Below are 6,589 nucleotides of genomic sequence, written 5' to 3'. Positions count from 1 at the left end.
ATGGACTTGTTGCTAAAAGAAGCTAACAGTAACGTTAAATGCTGTTAGCTAGTTACCTTGTGCAGATAGCTGACTTAGCCCCGGGGTTGCAGGAGACAAACCCAGCAATAAAAACACCTTCAGTGCTTTATTCCCTGTTGTCAATCCGTCCGATGTCGACATGAGATGCTGCATTGAGTCCCAGAGTCCGCTAGGTGCTTGAACCGAACCAGAGCCTTGTGTTCCTAGCGTCTAGGCGTCCAAAGAGGTTCAGTTTGTACCAAACACAAACAAAGCTTGTGGAGAAACGTTTGTCCCCACGAATTTACTTCAAGACGGACGGCGTGCACAGAAAGTAATCACATTAAATCGTTTACATGGTACAATTTTTCCTTTGGTCTGTTTATGAAAAGGTTTAAACTACCCCTCTGCGATCGATTCGGGCCTCTTTATTCTGATTGAGGTGTTTATACAGGGCATTTTTATTCTGTTTAGGCTTTTAAACCGATTATAATCGGAATATATGGCTCCATCATCTCCCTCCTCACCAGCCTAATCATTTTTGTGCAGCCCCCTAAACAACAAGACTGCTGAGTGGATTACAGGGTTACACAGGGATAGGTGTCCTCTCCCATCACACTGCAAAATAATAACCTCAGACACTTTTAATTTGTAAAATGGGACTTATAAAATGTTCGAAAAGATCCCTGATTAAAGCAACTTCAGAACGAGACAAACAGAGTTATGAGTCACTGCGAGCATTAAAAAGCGGCTGCGCCTTTTTGACACTGAAAATGTATCAGGAAAGCAGTCGATTGCCTTGTGATTCAAGAGACAGTTTAAAAATAAACTAGCAGCACCGGTGTCATAGCGAGCTTGTGAGATGGTAAAGGTAATCTCAAAGTGTGGGCATAGCAGCAGTGTAACTCCCGGGGGAAATCAAGAGCTTTCACAGCTGCCCTGCCCGCCAGCAGTCGCAACACAACTCTGAAAATGACAGGGCAACGTGCGAACGGACGAGGACGGGCAGAAACTTGAGCTCGACCTTAAATCCAAATACTTCACCGTGAACTCGTGGGTGAGACAAAAGCTGCGTGTTTCCAGATAAATACGCCCGCTGCCTGAAGTGCAGTCGAACATGAAAGCCTGTGTACCCTCCACCCCGCCAGTTACAGACGAACCGAGTTTGAAAAGGTAAATATTTCTCTTGTTTTCCTGTAGAGAGGAATATAGTGCCATGAGCAAAAACATCTGGCCCCAATTTTATTCAATTTTGGATAATTTAAAGCTGCAGTGGGTTATTTTTATAAAAATATTGTTTGTCATATTTGCTGAAACTTTCACTACATCCTGATTGTAGGACATGAGACAGATGATCTGTGAAAAATTAGGTTCCTCTGGTTCATTCTAGTGTTTCTAACGGTATTGATAAGAATACACTGGGCCCGAATTAAAAACAACCAGTCAGAGCCGAGAAAGATAGTTGATTGTTACAGGACTGGAATTAACAATTTTTTTGGGCAAGGCCACTTTGGCCTTTTATAGATACAAATTTATTGACACCAAGACCAAAACTACACTGTGTAGATAATATAATTATATATTACGTTAGCTGCTAGCGGTCATTATATTCATATAACATGAAATATCCTTAAAAGTCGTTAGTCATGACTTAATGGGAGTTGTTAGTTTACTCAATGATAGTAAAAGAGGTCACTTAAGAAAAACTGTGTTATGCTAAATATGCTAACAATGTTAGCTTTCTGAACGTCTCTGGTTGCAAATATATTTGTGGGAGAAATCTTGTGCTTCTGATGATGTCCAGAGTGACGACAGACACAGGGAAACTTTGTTTATTTAAGACTCAAAATTCAACTATATTCAAGCCTCCAATCCAAACTGTAATTTTATCGTTTTCGGATCTGATTGGTTGTTTTTATTCGGGCCCGGTGGATTCTTGTAAATGCCGTTAGGAGCACTAGGAGGAGCCAGAGGAAGCTGATTTTTTCACAGATTATCTGTCTCATGTTCTACTGTCGGGATGTAGTGAAGGTTTCAGCAAATATGACAAAAACGTATTTTCGTAAAAGTTTACGCAGCTTTAAATCGTTTGGAAAGAAGTACACACATTGAAGAAGCTATCATGACTTTTTACACTTCCTCTACCCTTTTTACTTCATTGTGCTTTTATGAGTTCTCTCTCGATGACACCCCGAATCCCACAGAAACAAGATCACCGGATGAAATCAATGGAACAGAATGAGGGATGAGAGGATTTTAAGCCCACATAATATAAAGTGTTACATCGTCTGGCTTACTTTGACAGCTCCGCGGAGGGAGAAAATAGCTTGTGTCTGCTTTCCAGGGAAGTGCCAACAGATTGTCAAGAAGACCAATACGTTGTCCAAACAGATAAAATGTCAAGTGAATAACAAACCAAAAAACATCTCTTGCCATTACCTTGACGCGTTTCATTTCTGAAAATTAAGCCTGTGATAGATATAAATAACAGCCAGGCAGCCTCCTTAAGGAGCCACAGAGCTTTTTGTTCCCTTGCTGTGCCGACTCGGAGTCGGTCCATTAACATATGACTTCTCCCGGTGACCCTCTGACACCAGTGTGTTTGCTCTAAACAGTCATGTTTTTCTGCCTATTTGTGTTGATTCTCTATTACAGGCTGAATCATTTCAAGACTTCAGAAGACCAGAAAAGTATTTCAGCAACCAAAAATCATCCTGTGAAATGTTAAATCGGTGGTTTCCAACCTGTGGGACACCAAAGCTTCACAAGAGGTTTTTTTTTTATTTTAAGTTATTTAAGAAAAACGGTTTTGGCTCCTGCCACCCCGGGGCTAAGTCAGCTAAAGTTAGCTGCAAAGCTAAAGGCATCTGACATTACTGCTGACAACAATTAGCTTCTTTTAGCAACAAGTCCAACTGGAAACTCCATAAATCACCTCGGTACCGCTGTCGTCAAACTGTCTTCTGTCTGTCTCGGAGGTTGTGTTCACTGGGAGGCTGCTGAGCCCCGTTCAGTTGCTAATGCTAACGGCAGCTACATTAGCAGTTAGTGGAGTTGAGGCAGAGCAGCCGGAGGACGTCAGAGGGAAAACCAGACAATATTCTCTCCATAAAACATGATGGTTTGATTCACCCAAATCACTGATAAAGTTGTATGTTTGTGCAGTAATCAGTGAGCTCCGCTAGCTCTTCACTCTGTGTCGCTAAAAGTTGAAGATTGATTGACAAAATTATATAAAAATACAAAGAAATTTTGTTTTTGTACATTTGTTGGCATAAATTCTTAAATATGGGAACAATATGACTGAGGATGTGATCTTAAAGGGTTCAAATTACATTTTTAATTTCACCTGGACTTTGAGATGTAAACTTTGAAAACCTGAACACAAACTGTATTCACATTCTATGATAAAGAGCCTTGTCCTGCATTAGAAACACTGAATTTGTCACAAAAGAAGCTTATATGAGTGTTAAGTATTAAAAAAATACGTAATACAGACTGTAAAAAGTTTCAAAAAATATCAGGAAAACTCATCTCTGATCAATATTCAAAGGGAATGAGCTGCTCAGAATTAGTTTGTGAACATTAGTTTATCAGTTGTTCTGTATGTGACGTGTCACTTCCCTCAAAAGGTTAGGAACCACTGTGTTAAATCACAGAGCAAACCCTCCCCGGTTGACTCAAATATCCTGTAACTCCTCCTGTGTTTTCTATGAGTCACGCAGTTGATTCAAGACGTGCCGTGGGTGATAATTATTTTCCTGGTTTTTGTGCGGTGGTGTTGTAGAGGAAAGAACTTCTCCAGAAGTGGTTATCAATTGAGGCATCATGAGTCATCAGCCTGTTAGTGTAAAAACGTGTGTGTGAACACATAAAGTCTGAATCTGCATCTGCCGCATCCTCCCTCGTCCCCGAATCTCTCACCGAACGCTCCTCTGAACACTCGAAGTGAGTGCAGTGTGCAATCAATCAGTGTCGTTAAACTGTTTCCTCTGTGTGTGTGTGTGTGTGTGTGTGTGTGTGCAGCAGTAAATCCTCCGGCAGCGTGAATCTGTCATGTGTCAGAACGTGTTGTCATAAGCAGATATATCTCCCGCACTGAACAAAAAAAGAGGAGCCTGGTGTTTTTTTGTTTTTTTTAACAAAATGTCTGTTATTGAGGAATCATTGGAAAATCCTGACATACAACAAGTTGTGTACACAATCAATAAAGTGTTCGTTTGTGATTTATGGCGTCAGATTTTATACAATATTCAGATTACAGTTGACTGGATGATGTTGAACAGAATTTTTATACATCTCTATTATGTTTCCTTTCCCCTAGAAAACAGGGAGATAACAAGAAAAATAAAATTTCTATAAAAAACGAGAGCAATTATGTAATAAATATATGCTTTTCTAAATACAATTTTATGGCACAAAACGTATTATTTGATTATCAAAGCTCTCCGTTCTTGTTCAGCAAAATGGGTCATAATTTCTGAATCAATGGTTCGTTGATTTCAGACGGTGGAACTCAAAGCAAGTGTCTAATTTCTAGCTGATGGTTATCGATTGTCCCAGCTGAAATGACAACTGTTGCTATCCACTAGTTAATTATGCTAGAAAACTAGCAAAAATAGTTAAAATGGTTGAAAACGGGCTTCTGAACATGAATTACGAGGCACGTCAAATGCTCCCCGTCTTTACATGTTTCCAGTTTACTTTTTTTAAAAATGAGAAATATCTTAAATTTGAAGGCTGCATCGCCTCCATTAGGGGTTTTCATGCCACAATAGATGCACAATGGGGCCCCAATTTAAGAGGAATTTGTCGTAAGGAGTCCTCTCTGCTTCATTTCGTTTATTTTTATGTTTGAAAAGAAAGAAAAGTTGTCAATTAATGATCAAACTAGGATAAAAATTACAATCAACATCTTACGTTGGCACAAAATACATTTAAAAGTCTATGTGATGTCCTTGGAGCACTTTCGGGGCAGGAGTCCTGTTAAAAATGGCTTTTAAAACTGGCAAAAATTTAATTCAAGTATTCTAGGTTTTTCTGGGTTGAAAAACTGAGTTCGGTGTGAGCTCTGCATTTTCGTTACAAAAAATATTTTGATTTTCGCGTTTAATTCAGCCCAAACCTTTTGCACTATTTATATTTAATTTCCACTTGTACAGTTTATAGTTTTTAGTTAAGTTTAATTTTCTGCTCATATATTTGCACTCCATGTCCTACTTGAACAATGCATAGTGTATATACTTTCATTTATAGTTTTATATCTTCTATTATATTTTGTATTTTGTAATATTTTATTTGTGATATTCTTTGTATTCTTTTGCACTACTTGCCCTATTGCTGCTGTGTCAACCTGAATTTCTCCTAAGGGGGATCAATAAAGGAAAATCTTATCTTAAATTGCCACAAAACCTTATTCTTGGAGCACTTTTGGGGCAGAAGTCCTGTTAAAATGGCTTCTAAAACTGCCAGAGAGAGAGAACTACTAATATCTCTGATGTGTTCTGATGTGTATTAAAGTATTTCTGATTCTGTGTTAGAAGCTGTTTGACTCCTTCCTACAAAAAACTGGAGACATATTTAAATAATTGTAAGATACAACCGAGTTTGTTGAGGAAGTAAAGCAATGTAGTTCACCTGTGGAGAAAATGGCCGCCCTTATTTCATCTCTTGTTGTTCCAACTTACCCAGAAAAAGTGATAAAAGTTAAAATATTGTCCTCCTTTTTCTGGGGACCCTCTATAACCCACTCCAGGACCCCCTGCTGGTCCCCGGACCCCAGTTTGAAATGGTGTGAGGCTAAAGCTGTGTGTCAGAGATGGATGCTAGCATGATGAGAGTCTGACATGTTTCCTATTTTTATTTAATAATCCTGTTTGGCTGCTTCGTCTCACACACCCGGACAAGCAGGACAGGAGTTTAAGATGTATGTCTTATTGTTTGTAGTTTGGAGGAAAATGTTTCACTTCTGATGTTAAAAGAGAAAAAAGGGGTTTTCAGATGATGACTAACCGACTTTAAATGCTATCTCTGCTGACGTTTGACAGAGCGTAAACGTCCCAGAATCTTAACAGCAGAACATGAGCAGGACAGAGCTGCGAACATTATACTACACTGTGATTTATCCTCCAGGGGAGGCTCAGCTAATGGAGATTACACAGTGAAACCTGAATGTGATAAAGAGATGATGTAGTTCAGAAGATGCAGTAGTTTTAGTGGATCTGGTCTTTTTTTCCAGTCGGAACCGAATAAATGCTATTGGACAGACCTTTCTTTATAAATTCGGTGTTTGAAGTTGTGTCAAACAGCAGTATTTGTGTCTGTAGGATCAATTAACATAATCATGATTACATAAAGGCTCATCAATACTGAGTAGAGTTTTGATCGGGTCCAAAAAATCAGCCACCAAAAATTACGTGAGCTGAAACAAACCCAAACCACAGAGGCAGTTTTTGGGGCCGAGTCTGACCCAAACCCGAGTTTCCTCTAAGTCAGCTAACATTAGCTGCACAAGCTAGCGGCATCTAACGTTAATGTTAGCGACAGCTAGCTTCTTTTAGCAACGGGTCCATCAGGAAACTCCATAAAT

The sequence above is a fragment of the Morone saxatilis genome, unplaced genomic scaffold, assembly GCF_004916995.1.
Source record: "Morone saxatilis isolate NCDOM2014 unplaced genomic scaffold, NCSU_SB_2.0 Contig16, whole genome shotgun sequence".
Lineage (NCBI taxonomy): Eukaryota > Metazoa > Chordata > Actinopteri > Moronidae > Morone > Morone saxatilis.
This window is presented reverse-complemented; position numbering follows the sequence as displayed.